Source organism: Bufo bufo, chromosome 2 (genome assembly GCF_905171765.1).
Source record: "Bufo bufo chromosome 2, aBufBuf1.1, whole genome shotgun sequence".
Taxonomy (NCBI): Eukaryota; Metazoa; Chordata; class Amphibia; order Anura; family Bufonidae; genus Bufo; species Bufo bufo.
Window position 1 is genome coordinate 447,534,846 of NC_053390.1, and position 14,956 is coordinate 447,549,801.

Genomic DNA, 14,956 nt, shown 5'->3' on the forward strand with positions numbered 1-14,956 from the left:
GCTAACACTGGACGGACACTAAAAAGTGCCGGCCAGTCAGCGCACGCAGAAAAAAAAAAAGTGGTGGTAAGGGGGCTGGTGGTCAGGGGAGGGGGAAGGGGGGTGGGGTGGGGGTCTGGTGGTGGGGGGGTCTGGTGGGGGGGGGGGGCAAGTGGCAGGGGGGGATCTGGGGTCTGATGGATGGATCAAAGAAAGTTTGGAAATAAAAGTTTTTGTTTTTTTCCTAACTAACTTTTCCCTTCTTTCCCTGCCTAACGGTGCCTCTCCCTCACTGACCCTAACCTACCTGGGTGGCGATGGGTGCAGGAGGGTGATGGATGCCGATTGTGGGGACACAGGAGCTCGTTCTGGACGGTGCTGCACGGTCAGGGTGCTGGACAGGAAGAGGAGGGGAGAGAGGAGCGCAGGAAGTTTGAATCTCGCGCCTCTTTCCCCTGCACCAATCAGCACCCTGGACAGCAGGCATCAGCACCAGGGCCAGCACCGCCTCTTCAAATCCTCGGACTGCGATAGGTGGTGTATAATTACGCCACCGATCGCAGTCTTTTTCCGGTTCATCGGGTCACAGGACACCCGAATGGACCGGAAACGGAGAAAACCGCAGGTCTGAATTGAACTGCGGTTTTCTGCGATCGTCGATGTGGGGGGGTCAAATGACCCCCCCCCCCTGCATTGTTACGGGATGCCGGCTGAATGATTTCAGCCGAAATCCCGTTCCGATTAACCCCTGGGGCGCCGGAATGCCGATTTCAAGTTAGGACGTACCGGTACGCCCTGAGTCCTTAAGGACTCGGGAAATAGGGCGTACCGATACGCCCTGCGTCCTTAAGGGGTTAAGGACCAGGCCATTTTTTGCAAATAAGACTAGTGTCACTTTAAGTGGTGATAACTTTAAAACGCTTTGACTTATCCAGGCCATTCTGAGATTGTTTTTTTCGTCACATATTGTATGAGACTGGTAAAACGAAGTCCCAAAATTTTTATTTATAAAAAAATACCAAATTTACCAAAAATTTGTAAAAAATTGCAAATTTCCAAGTTTCAATTTCTCTACTTCTATAATACATAGTAATACCTTCAAAAACAGTTATTACTTTACATTCCCCATATGTCTACTTCATGTTTGGATCATTTTGGGAATGATATTTTATTTTTTGGGGATGTTACAAGGCTTAGAAGTTTAGAAGCAAATCTTTAAATTTTTCAGAAATTTTCAAAAACCCAATTTTTAGGGACCAGTTTAGGTCTGAAGTCACTTTGTGAGGCTTATATAATAGAAATCACCCATTCTAGAAACTACACCCCTCAAGGTATTCAAAACTGATTTTAAAAACGTTGTTAACCCTCTAGGTGTTCCACAAGAGTTAATGGCAAATGGAGATAAAATTTCGATTTTTTTTGGTAAATTTTCCATTTTAATTCATTTTTTCCAGTAACAAAGCAAGGGTTAACAGCCAAACAAAATGGTATATTTATTGCCCCGATTCTGTAGTTTGCAGAAACACCCCATATGTGGCCGTAAACTACTGTACAGCAACACAGTAGGGCGTAGAGGGAAAGGTGCGTCGTATGGTTTTTGGAAGGCAGATTTTGCTGGACTGGTTTATTTACACCATTTCCCATTTGAAGCCCCCCTGATGCACCCCTAGAGTAGAAACTCCATAAAAGTAACCCCATCTAAGAAACTATACCCCTTAAGGTATTCAAAACTGATTTTACAAACTTTGTTAACCCTTTAGGTGTTGCACAAGAGTTATTGGCAAATGGGGATGAAATTTGAGAATTGAAATTTTTGGGCAAATTTTCCATTTTAATCAATTTTTTCCAGTAACAAAGGAAGGGTTAACAGCCAAACAAAATGCTATATTTATTGCCCCGATTCTGTAGTTTGCAAAAACACCCCATATGTGGCCGTAAACTACTGTACGGGCACACAGTTGGGGCGTAGAGGGAAAGGTGCTCCGTGTGGTTTTTGGAAGGCAGATTTTGCTGGACTGGTTTATTTACACCATTTCCCATTTGAAGCCCCCCTGATGCACCCCTAGAGTAGAAACTCCATAAAAGTGACCCCATCTAAGAAACTATACCCCTTAAGGTATTCAAAACTGATTTTGCAAACTTTGTTAACCCTTTAGGTGTTGCACAAGAGTTATTGGCAAATGGGGATGAAATTTGAGAATTTAAATTTTTGGGCAAATTTTCCATATTAATCAATTTTTTCCAGTAACAAAGCAAGGGTTAACAGCCAAACAAAATGCTATATTTATTGCCCCGATTCTGTAGTTTGCAGAAACACCCCATATGTGGCCGTAAACTACTGTTTGGGCACACAGTTGGGGCGTAGAGGGAAAGGTGCTCCGTGTGGTTTTTGGAAGGCAGATTTTGCTGGACTGGTTTATTTACACCATGTCCCATTTGAAGCCGCCCTGATGCACCCCTAGAGTAGAAACTCCATAATAGTGACCCCATTTTGGAAACTACGGGATTAGGTGGCAGTTTTGTTCGGACTATTTTTAGGGTACATATGATTTTTGGTTTATCTATATTACATTTTTGTGAGGCAAGGTTACCATAAATAGAAATTCTGAAATTTTATCTCCATTTGCCAATAACTCTTGTGGAACACCTAAAGGGTTAACGACGTTTGTGAAATAAGTTTTGGATACCTTGAGGGGTGTAGTTTCTTAGATGGGGTCGCTTTTATGGAGTTTTTAATCTAGGGGTGCATCAGGGGGGCTTCAAATGGGACATGGTGCCAAAAAAAAAAGGCCATCAAAATCTCCCTTCCAGAAACCATACGGCGTTCCTTTCTTTCTGCACCCTGCCGTTTGGTCATACAGCAGTTTACGACCACATATGGGGTGTTTCTGTAAACTGCAGTATGAGGGTAATAAATATTAAGTTTTGTTTGGCTGTTAATCCTTACTTTGTTATTGGAAAAAAACGGATTAAAATGGAAAATTTGCGCAAAAATCTTTTTTTTTACACCGCTTTTTTTTTTTTTTACCGTGTTCATCTGAGGGGTTAGGGTGGGGGTATTTTTATAGAGCAGATTCTTACGGACACGGCAATACCTAATATGTCTACTTTTTTATTTATTTATGTTTTACACTATATTATCTTTTTATAAACAAAAAAAAAAACATTTTAGTATCTCCATAGTCTAAGAGTCATTTTTTTTTTAGTTTTTAGCCGATTATCTTAGGTAGGGGCTCATTTTTTGCGGGATGAGAGGACGGTTTTATTGGCACTATTTTGGTGGGCATATGACTATTTGATCGCCTGCTATTACAATTTTTGTGATGTAACGTACCAACCAGCAGCCTGAGGCTGAGCGGCGTCGCTTCCCGATGACCTCAGAGAATTTTGCATATCACTAGTTCCCATGATTCATTGCAGGAAAGACAGCACACGGAACGTATGGCATCTTTAGTACCGTAGTAAAAGTGAATTACATAAAGCATTTCGCACAGTGTAATAAACAAGAAATCCCGTAGAGATTAACAGAGGAAAACATTACCTTGTCGCCCTAATTTAAAATTATACACTGTGAGGGACTATATATAGGTAGTGCGCCACCTTCAGGTTTGTGCTTGCTTCGGCAGCACATATACTAAAATTGGAACGATACAGAGAAGATTAGCATGGCCCCTGCGCAAGGATGACACGCAAATTCGTGAAGCGTTCCATATTTTGTTTCCCGCAACTTATATCTTCTTTTCTTTTAGGCAGATTTTTTTATTGCGCAGCAGTGTTTTAATGTCGATTCACTTTATGTCACTTTTGTCAGACATTTCATACATTCTAGATAATATAAGCCTGCAGACTAGCATGTTTATCGCCCTAGACAGGGGGTGATAAGCAGCTGCCTGTCATCTTTGATGCCGCTTATCTTAAAAATAACTGCTGTCTTAAAGGAAATGTCAGTGCATCATCAGAAAGAGAGCTATTGTTTACATCAAGTTTATATGTTTTAGGATAGGCTAGCAATGTGCGATTGGTGAGGGTCTGACCATCACTACCCCCCACCTGTAACAGAAAGAAGGGCATGCAGTACCAGACCTGCACAGTGCCAGTCCTACCCACACAAGTATATCTGGCAATGTACATAAATGCCAGTCACTGGAAGAGGGTTGATCTACATTACTAGACACCGCAGGACGGACATGCACAACACGTCAGCCCTGGGTGTGGGTCCTCCAGAGGGCACTGTGGAAACTTTTTGCACGGAACAGGGCTTACACAAAAAGTTGCTTGTGTGAAAGGGGCTTAATAGTTGCAACTTGATGCGAGTGCTGTGAAGAAGTCCAATGTATTCGTGAAATGCGCCCTGTTGCAGGTGGTCTCATTGACAGCTTCCCCCCTTAGGGGTTATCCTGGAAAAGATAATGATGACTAATTACCCTCAGAATAGGTCATCATTATCACATCAGCGGGGGTCGGAGTCCTGGAACCCCGCTGATCAGCTGTTTCAGGGAGCAGCTGTGGTGAGCAATGCAGGCTCCCGGAAGCTTTCCAAGGACAGCGCCATACATTGTATAGTGGCAGTGCTTGGTACTGCAGCTCAGCCTCATTCAAATCATTGACTTGAATGGTGCTGAGCTGCAACTAGGCCACGTGATCGATGTACAGTGATGTCACTGGTAGGGTGGCCACTTGCTTCACCCCAAAAAGCAGGACCTTATAACCAAAAGAAAACAAGTATTGGAAGACCTGAAGGTGAGCCGCACAGGCCAGGAGTGCTTCTCTCACCCTCAGCGTGACACGTCTCCGGCTCTAGTGACTGGGGATGAGAGGAGCCTCAGTCAGTTAATTTGTCGCTGCAGCTCATACTCATATTGCAATGTTGCTGTCCGATCGTGGAGCCACTGAAAAGGACACCCCAGCCTCCGTCCAGGTTCTGCGTCGGATGGAGCACAGGGAGCCTGAAAGCCGGACGTCTGGCCACCCTAGTCACTGGGTAAGGAAGAGGCAGCGTGGAGCACCCAGCCTCTTCTAACAGCTGATCAGTGGGGGTCCCGGATGTCGGACCCCTACCAGATGTGATATTGATGACCTATTCTTTTCCAATTAAGATTTTTATTGAAATTTTTCGGTACAGCCAAAATAAAGACATATGCAAATGTAAAAAGCGTTTAACAATTTAAACATCATGTCCACAAAACTGTGTTGGGTAAATACCCATTATCACATAGTATGGCTCATGGGAGAATATGAGTTAGACATATCTAAATGGACATGTGAAATCTCAGTAACATATAGACAGACAAGACATTGGACAAGGGAGTAGGGGGAAGGAAAGGAAGGGGAACGGGTACAATTCTACTGAAGCGGTTAGACCTGCGCATCACGAAATGCGATTGAAGAGCGAAAGATTTCCCAGGGGCCCCAAGTCTGCACATATCGTGTGATGTCTGCGGGCGTAATACTAATGAGATCTTCCAACCTCTGATACAAGGCAATTTCGTCAAACCACTCCTCAGATGAAGGGGGAGAAGGGGATTTCCAATGCCTGGGAATCACCGCCTTTGCTGCCTGAACCATGTATTTTAGGAGGGATTTCTTATATGCTGGGACATTCAGGACACTATCAAAAAGTAGGAGAGCTTCTGGGGAGTTTTGGATAGGGATACCCGTGACCTCTTTAATAATTTTATGAACGAAATTCCAGAAAGGCCTTAAGCCGCTGCAGTTCCACCACACATGAATCATCGTGCCTTCCTCTGTAAGACATCTCCAACAACGGTCCGATACCGTCGGGAACCATCTATGAAGTAGCGCAGGTACCCTGTACCATCTAGATATAATTTTGTAGCTCGTTTCCTGAGCTTTGGCCGAGACCGTAGATTTGTGTGCTAGAAGGAAGCATCTGTTCCACTGGGCATTGATGACCTATTCTGAGGATAGTCCAGTCATATAAGAAATAGAAGCGGGCGGCATAGCGTGTTTCCCATCAAAGAATTGTCAAGGCGTCCCTGTATAAACCACGTCACTTTGTTAAGGTGGTGCTCAGACTGTAAACATATGAAAAGCAATGGAGCGGGGCGCAGCCGTAGCGAAATGCGGCTTGACTATGGTGGAAGGTAGTGGCGTAAAGGGTCAAGCTTAGGTTGCAAGGAGTGTGGTAGGGGAGGAGAGATGGGTGAAGCGACATTTTCGCGCCGGGGATTTAAGGCAGTGAGGGGAGGAACTTGGTGAGTTTTAAGAACGTGGAGTTACCCACCCACCCTCCCGTGTTTTTTATTATAGTTGGGGGGTATTTTAGTATATTGCTATCGTCGTAGCGGGCAGGTAGAAGAGGGATCCTGGGAGGCAAAACTTGGAATAGGTGCATGGCTCTATCTCTTTTTCGGCGTGCATCTAGGAGGTTGTGGTGAATGGAAAACTGGGGGATCCTGTTTGGGCTAATAGCCTGGCAGGGGTATAATTTCCAGGAGTTGGTGCCCTTGGGTCGCAGAGTTGGATTAAAAATCTGGATTATAAGTGGAGGTTCGTGAGGGGCGAATATGGTTTACTTGGATTGCCTTCTAGGATCCCTTCACGTTCATGTAGGACTATTCGGGGACAGGAAGTAAGGAAAAAGTTTACATGTATTAATGTTACAATGGTTACAAGGTAAATGTACAATTCATGGTAATTATTGGTTGTTAATAATTTGCCGCTACGGCCTTTACACCAAGTCACATTGTTGAATCGTTCTTTGGGTTAAGGGCAGGGTTGAGCGAACCGAACTTTAGGATTTTTGGACCCCGGCAATGATCCCACGAAGGTACCAACCAGCAGCCTGAGGCTGAGTGGCGTCGCTTCCCGATGACCTCAGAGAATTTTGCATATCACTAGTTCCCATGATGCATTGCAGGAAAGACAGCACACGGAACGTATGGCATCTTTAGTACCGTAGTAAAAGTGAATTACATAAAACATTTCGCACAGTGTAATAAACAAGAAATCCCGTAGAGATTAACAGAGGAAAACATTACCTTGTCGCCCTAATATAAAATTATACACTGTGAGGGACTATATATAGGTAGTGCGCCACCTTCAGGTTTGTGCTTGCTTTGGCAGCACATATACTAAAATTGGAACGATACAGAGAAGATTAGCATGGCCCCTGCGCAAGGATGACACGCAAATTTTGTCTACCACATTTTTTATTGTGCAACAGTGTTTTAACCCCTTAAAGGGGTATTCTCATCTTCATGATCATATTGTATTTAATTATACACCCCCCAGTGAACTTTTGACTAATTATATTGCATTAAAAAAAAACTACTGTTCTCTCTAAAATTCTATTCTCCTACTCCATTGTTTATATTCGCTGCCCATGGATACGGCCACCTCTTGCCTGCCGCATCCATGGGCCGCGCTTGCGCAGATGTTTCCCTGTGGCCGGCCTCTCATTCTGTGAGCGCGCACGTCGCCAGAAGGAGAAGGCTTACGGGGGATGTTGTCCTATCAGCGGAGGAGGAGGGGAGCTGTCCAGGCTTTCAGCGTCCAGCAGCGCAGCCCGGATCTCCTCAGTGAATGGTGAGGAGATCGGGGCTGCGCTGCTGTGTATAACTGTGCCGGCCAGACCCTCCCCCTCCTTCAATTTCAGTATGGCCGTATTGATTAAAAATAAAATTCTTGGGGTGAAATCATCATTGGTGGCAGTTCTGATCGGAGTCCCAGCAGTGTAATGCTGGGGCTCTGATCGGTTACCATGGCAGCCAGGACGCTACTGAAGCCTTGGCTGCCATGGTCATTTACTCTGCAGCATACTTACCTGCGCTGTGGCCGCCCGTGCTCCTTCTTGTAACTCGTCACTGGTCTGTGCGGCGCATTCCTATAAAGCAAAAGCAATGCACCGCACAGACTGGTGAGCAGGGCCGGAGCCACCAGTAAGGCGACTTAGGCAGTCGCCTAGGGCGCCATTTAGCTGGGGGCCCCCGTTGCTGTGTGGTGTAAAAAAAAAAAAATAATTGGTTATGTAAGTTCGGCCGGCCGGCGGCGCCCCTCATGCTGCTCCTCCTGAGCGGCTGAGCGCTTGCCGCTCCTCTAAAGAATCTCCGGCTGCCGGCTCAGTGCTGCGCAGCCTGCCTGCGCCTGCTGTGCCTGCTCTGTGCTGTTGTTAATGTAGCGTGGCCGAGCTCTGTTCGGTCCGCGGTACAGGAGCTTTTGTTTTCTGTACCCGGCCGGACTGACAGGAAGTGCTCACTTAGTGTGCACTTCCTTTCAGTCCGGCCGGGTACAGGAAACAAATGCTCCTGTACCGCGGACCGAACAGAGCTCGGCCACGCTACACTAGAGGTGACAATGGAATGGAAATGAGTGACAAGGGGGGGGGGGGAATGGAAATGAGTGACAAGGGGGGGGGGGAATGGAAATGAGTGACAAGGGGGGGGGAATGGAAATGAGTGACAAGGGGGGGGAATGGAAATGAGTGACAAGGGGGGGGAATGGAAATAAGTGACAAGGGGGGGATGGAAATGAGTGACAAGGGGGGGGAATGGAAATGAGTGAAAAGGGGGGGAGGAATGGAAATGAGTGACAAGGGGGGGGGGATGGAAATGAGTGACAAGGGGGGGGGAATGGAAATGAGCGACAAGGGGGGGGGGAATGGAAATGAGTGACAAGGGGAGGGGAATGGAAATGAGCGACAAGGGGGGGGGAATGGAAATGAGTGACAAGGGGGGGGGGGGAATGGAAATGAGTGACAAGGGGGGGGGGATGGAATGAGTGACAAGGGGGGGAATGGAAATGAGTGACAAGGGGGGGGAATGGAAATGAGTGACAAGGTAGGGATGGAAATGAGTGACAAGGGGGGAATGGAAATGAGTGACAAGGGGGGGGAATGGAAATGAGTGACAAGGGGGGGGAATGGAAATGAGTGACAAGGGGGGGGGGAATGGAAATGAGTGAAAAGGGGGGGAGGAATGGAAATGAGTGACAAGGGGGGGAATGGAAATGAGTGACAAGGGGGGGGATGGAAATGAGTGACAAGGGGGAGAATGGAAATGAGTGACAAGGGGGGGGGGGTGGAAATGAGTGACGGGGGGGGGAATGGAAATGAGTGACAAGGGGGGGAATGGAAATGAGTGACAAGGGGGGGAATGGAAATGAGTGACAAGGGGGGGGGAATGGAAATGAGTGACAGGGGGGGGAATGGAAATGAGTGACAAGGGGGGGGAATGGAAATGAGTGACAAGGGGGGGGAATGGAAATGAGTGACAAGGGGTGGAGTGGAAATGAGTGACAAGGGGGGGGGAATGGAAATGAGAGTTACGGGGGGGGGAATGGAAATGAGAGTGACAAGGGGGGGGGGGAAATGGAAATGAGAGTGACAAGGGGGGGGGAATGGAAAGGAGAGTGACAAGGGAGGGGGGGTAGAATGAGAGTGACAAGGGAGGAAGGGGGGGGGGGAGAAGAGAGTGACAAGGGAGTCTCCAGAGCCAGACTGCAGCCAGAGACCAGATCATCTTATTGTCCTGGTGGTAAGTAGACAATGCAATATGTTTATTACGTACTTGTTTAGTTATTAATACTACATTGGAAACTAATTTACCTCACATTTAGGGTCCATTCACACGTCCGTATGTGTTTTGCGGATCCACAAAACACGGACAGCGGCAATGTGCGTTCCGCATTTTGCGACCGCACATTGCCGGCACTAAGAGAATATGCCTATTCTTGTCCACTATTGTGGACAAGAATAGGACATGTTCTATTTTTTTCAGGATCGGAATTGCGGCCCCATAGAAATGTATGAGTCCGCAATTCCATTCCGCAAAAAGAGACAGCTACAAGAAGCTGGATTAACTGTAAGGGAAGCATAGCAGTTCTTTTAATTTAAAAGCTGAGAAAGGGGTGGAACATATGTGATGTCTGATAAGGAAGGGGGGGGGGGGGCGGCAATTTTTATCTTGCCTAGGGCGGCAAAAATCCTTGCACCGGCCCTGCCGGTGAGTTACAAGAAGAAGGAGCGTCGGGCGGCCACAGCGCAGGTAAGTATCTGGAGGCACTTGGGGGGCTGATGGAGGCACTGGGGGGCTGATGGAGGCACAATAGGGGCTGATGGAGGCACAATGGGGCAGATGAAGGCACAATGGGGCAGATGGAGGCACAATGGGGCAGATGGAGGCACAATGGGGGCTTATTGAGGCACAATGGGGGCTGATGGAGGCACAATGGGGCTGATGGAGGCACAATGGGGCTGATGGAGGCACAATGGGGGCAGATGGAGGCACAATGGGGGCAGATGGAGGCACAATGGGGGCAGATGGAGGCACAATGGGGGCATATGGAGGCACAATGGGGGCAGATGGAGGCACAATGGGGCTGATGGAGGCACAATGGGGCTTATGTAGGCACAATGGGGCTGATGGAGGCACAATGGGGCAGATGGAGGCACAATGGGGGCAGATGGAGGCACAATGGGGGCAGATGGAGGCACAATGGGGGCTGATGGAGGAACAATGGGGGCAGATGGAGGAACAATGGGGGATGATGGAGGAACAATGGGGGCTGATGGAGGCACAATGGGGGCAGATGGAGGCACAATGGGGGCAGATGGAGGCACAGTGGGGGCAGATAAAGGCACAATGGGGGCAGATGGAGGCACAATGGGGGCTGATGGAGGCACAATGGGGGCTGATGGAGGCACAATGGGGGCAGATGGAAGCACAATGGGGCAGATGGAGGCACAATGGGGGCAGATGGAGGCACAATGGGGGCAGATGGAGGCACAATGGGGGCTGATGGAGGAACAATGGGGGCTGATGGAGGCACAATGGAGGCAGATGGAGGCACAATGGAGGCAGATGGAGGCACAATGGGGGCAGATGGAGGCACAATGGGGGCTGATTGAGGAACAATGGGGGCTGATGGAGGCACAATGGGGCTGATGGAGGCATATGGGGGCTGATGGAGGCATATGGGGGCTTATAGAGGCATATGGGGGCTTATGGAGGCATATGCGGGCTGTTTGAGGCATATGGGGGGCTGATGGATGTACCAGAGGTGAATATGCTGCTGTTCAGCCATAGTTCTAGCGGGGAAGGGAATAGACAGATGTAGCAGAGCTGTATATGTGGCGGGTCAGCATCAATGCTGGTGGAAGAGAGAAACTGATGTAGCAAAGCTGAATACGCTGCTGTTCAGACACATTTCTAATGGGGAAGGGAATAGACACTGGGGGGCTGATGGAGGCACTGGGGGGCTGATGGAGGCACAATAGGGGCTGATGGAGGCACAATGGGGCAGATGAAGGCACAATGGGGCAGATGGAGGCACAATGGGGCAGATGGAGGCACAATGGGGGCAGATGGAGGCTCAATGGGGGCAGATGGAGGCACAATGGGGCTGATGGAGGCACAATGGGGCAGATGGAGGCACAATGGGGCAGATGGAGGCACAATGGGGGCTTATTGAGGCACAATGGGGGCTGATGGAGGCACAATGGGGCTGATGGAGGCACAATGGGGCTGATGGAGGCACTTGGGCTGATGGAGGCACAATGGGGCTGATGGAGGCACAATGGGGCTGATGGAGGCACAATGGGGGCAGATGGAGGCACAATGGGGGCAGATGGAGGCACAATGGGGCAGATGGAGGCACAATGGGGCTGATGGAGGCACAATGGGGGCTGATGGAGGAACAATGGGGGCAGATGGAGGAACAATGGGGGCTGATGGAGGAACAATGGGGGCTGATGGAGGCACAATGGGGGCAGATGGAGGCACAATGGGGCAGATGGAGGCACAATGGGGGCAGATGGAGGCACAATGGGGGCAGATGGAGGCACAATGGGGGCTGATGGAGGAACAATGGGGGCAGATGGAGGAACAATGGGGGCTGATGGAGGAACAATGGGGGCTGATGGAGGCACAATGGGGGCAGATGGAGGCACAATGGGGGCAGATGGAGGCACAGTGGGGGCAGATAAAGGCACAATGGGGGCAGATGGAGGCACAATGGTGGCTGATGGAGGAACAATGGGGGCTGATGGAGGCACAACGGGGCTGATGGGGGCACAATGGGGGCTGATGGAGGCACAATGGGGGCTGATGGAGGCACAATGGGGGCAGATGGAAGCACAATGGGGCAGATGGAGGCACAATGGGGGCAGATGGAGGCACAATGGGGGCAGATGGAGGCACAATTGGGGCTGATGGAGGAACAATGGGGTCTGATGGAGGCACAACGGGGCAGATGGAGGCACAATGGAGGCAGATGGAGGCACAATGGGGGCAGATGGAGGCACAATGGGGGCTGATTGAGGAACAATGGGGGCTGATGGAGGCACAATGGGGCTGATAGAGGCATATGGGGGCTTATAGAGGCATATGGGGGCTTATGGAGGCATATGCGGGCTGTTTGAGGCATATGGGGGCTGATGGATGTACCAGAGGTGAATATGCTGCTGTTCAGCCATAGTTCTAGCGGGGAAGGGAATAGACAGATGTAGCAGAGCTGTATATGTGGCGGGTCAGCATCAATGCTGGTGGAAGAGAGAAACTGATGTAGCAAAGCTGAATACGCTGCTGTTCAGACACATTTCTAATGGGGAAGGGAATAGTGGGGAAGGGAATAGACAGATGTAGCAGAGCTGAATATGCGGGTGTTCTGACACAGTGCTGGTTGAAGATAAAAACAGATGTAGTAGAGCTGTATATGTGGCAGGTCAGCATCAATGCTGGTGAAAGAGAAACAGATGTAGCAGAACTGAATATGCAGGGTGTTCTGACACAGTGCTGGTTGAAGATAAAAACAGATGTAGCAGGCTGTATATGTAGAAGGTCAGCATCAATGATGGTGAAAGAGAAACAGATGTAGCAGTGCTGAATATGGGGGTGTTCTGACACAGTGCTGGTTGAAGATAAAAACAGATGTAGCAGAGCTGTATATGTGACAGGTCAGCATCAATGCTGGTGAAAGAGAAATAGATGTAGCAGTGCTGAATATGCAGGGGGTTCTGACAGTGCTGGTTGAAGATAAAAACAGATGTAGCAGGCTGTATATGTGGAAGGTCAGCATCAATGATGGTGAAAGAGAAACACATGTAGCAGTGCTGAATATGCGGGTGTTCTGACACAGTGCTGGTTGAAGATAAAAACAGATGTAGCAGAGCTGTATATGTGGCAGGTCAGCATCAATGCTGGTGAAAGAGAAACAGATGTAGCAGAGCTGAATATGCAGGGGGTTCTGACACAGTGCTGGTTGAAGATAAAAACAGACAAATGTAGTAGAGCTGTATATGTGGCAGGTCAGCATCAATGCCGGTGAAAGAGAAACAGATGTAGCAGAGCTGAATATGAGGCTGTTCTGATACAGTGCTGGTTGAAGAGAGAAAAAGATGTAGTAGAGCTGAATATGCGGCTGTTCTGACACAGTGCTGGTTGAAGAGATAAACAGACAGCTGTAGCAGTGCTGTATATGAAGCTTTTCAGACACAGTGCTAGTGGGGGAGTAGAATAAAGATGTAGCAGGGCTGTATAGGAAGCCATTCAGCCAAAGTGATGTTAGGGGACTGGAGAAGACACGTGTAGCTGAGCTGTATATGCATCTATAAAGATACATAGTGTGAGGTTTATACACAACTGGAGTACAGCTGTAATGGAAACAAATCTGCATCAGTGCTGGTGGGTGGGGGTTGGTCAAGCTTTTGGGCTAATGTATAATATGGAATTATAGTTTTTGATGCACAGAATGGGTTTGTAAAAGATCAGACAGATATTTTATGTGTAAAACTGCAGAACAGCCACGTAATACTGTACACTGAGCTCACTTCACATGGCTCTCTGAGTGACCATTCCCCTCACAGACACTGCAGACTGATGAGTCATACTTTTCACATGAACGAGCACGCAGGACTCAGCTTTCAGTGTGATGTCATAAGGAGGTGTGGCCGGTGTTCCGGAATTTTCTGCTACCCGGAATATTTTGCTACCCACGTCACTTCCGGTAGTGACGTGGGAGGTGTGTCTCTCACCTCGGCTTCTCATTGGCTCTGCCGGGGGTTTGTCGGCACAGGCGCGGAGGATTCACCCATAGCGTGAACGCGCCGAGGGTAGCAGAAAATTCCGGACCACTGCGCATGCGCGAAAGACACGGCCGAAGGTAGCAGAAAATTCCGGCCCACTGCGCATGCGCGAAGAAGACCGACAGAAGGTAGCAGAAAATTTCGGCTTCGCGCATGCGCAGTAGGCCGGAATTTTCTGCTACCTTCGGCTCCTACTGCGCCTGCGCCGAGCCGTCTTGTATAGCGAGCCGAAGGTAGCAGAACATTCCGGACCACTGCGCATGCGCGAAAAAGGACGGTTTGGCCCAGGGGCAGTAGCGCCGAGTCCAGTTAACAATAAAGTTTAACAAAATGCAAATATCTAGACCTCTTCAGCACCTCTGTGACGTTTACTTGACAGTATTTTTATTAATCGGTCACTCAGACCACATTACGTCTAGCTTGAAGTGCTGACTAATAAAATTTTAAATCTTTATTTCATTTCCTTAAAACTATCTTTCACAATATAGACATAAACTGTTTAAAAGTATGCGCGAAAAAGGGCTGAAGGTAGCAGAAGATTCCGGCCCACTGCACATGCGTGAAAAAAGACGGCCTGGCACAGGCGCAGTAGGAAATCGCGCCGAGTCCAGTTAACAATAAAGGGCTACGGCGCATGCGCGCCTAGGGTAGGGTAGCACATTTTTACAGGTCAGTGCGCAGTGTTTTCCGTAATTTGTTGCTACCTGTTCCGTTATTTTATGCTAACTGTAAAATTTTGCTATCCTTGTCACTTCCTGTTGTGAGGTAGCCGCACGGAAGGGTTTTGAAGGAGTTTTACCCACCGCTCTTACACCTTTCTATGGAGTTAGGGATGTCACCGCTCTTACACCTCTATGGAGTCAGGGATGTCACCGCTCTTACACCTCTATGGAGTCAGGGATGTCACTGCTCTTACACCTTTCTATGGAGTCAGGG

At 48.5% G+C, this 14,956-nt stretch overlaps 2 non-coding genes across 2 annotated transcripts; both read left to right on the plus strand.

The window, feature by feature from the left end:
* Nucleotides 1-3,589: 3,589 nt before the first annotated feature.
* On the plus strand, nt 3,590-3,696 carry LOC120992618. The gene has a single exon (XR_005777022.1). It is a non-coding gene; the product is annotated as a U6 spliceosomal RNA (small nuclear RNA).
* Nucleotides 3,697-7,049: 3,353 nt separating this feature from the next.
* LOC120992626 lies at nt 7,050-7,152 on the plus strand. Its single transcript, XR_005777029.1, has one exon. It is a non-coding gene; the product is annotated as a U6 spliceosomal RNA (small nuclear RNA).
* The last annotated feature ends 7,804 nt before the right edge of the window (nt 7,153-14,956 follow it).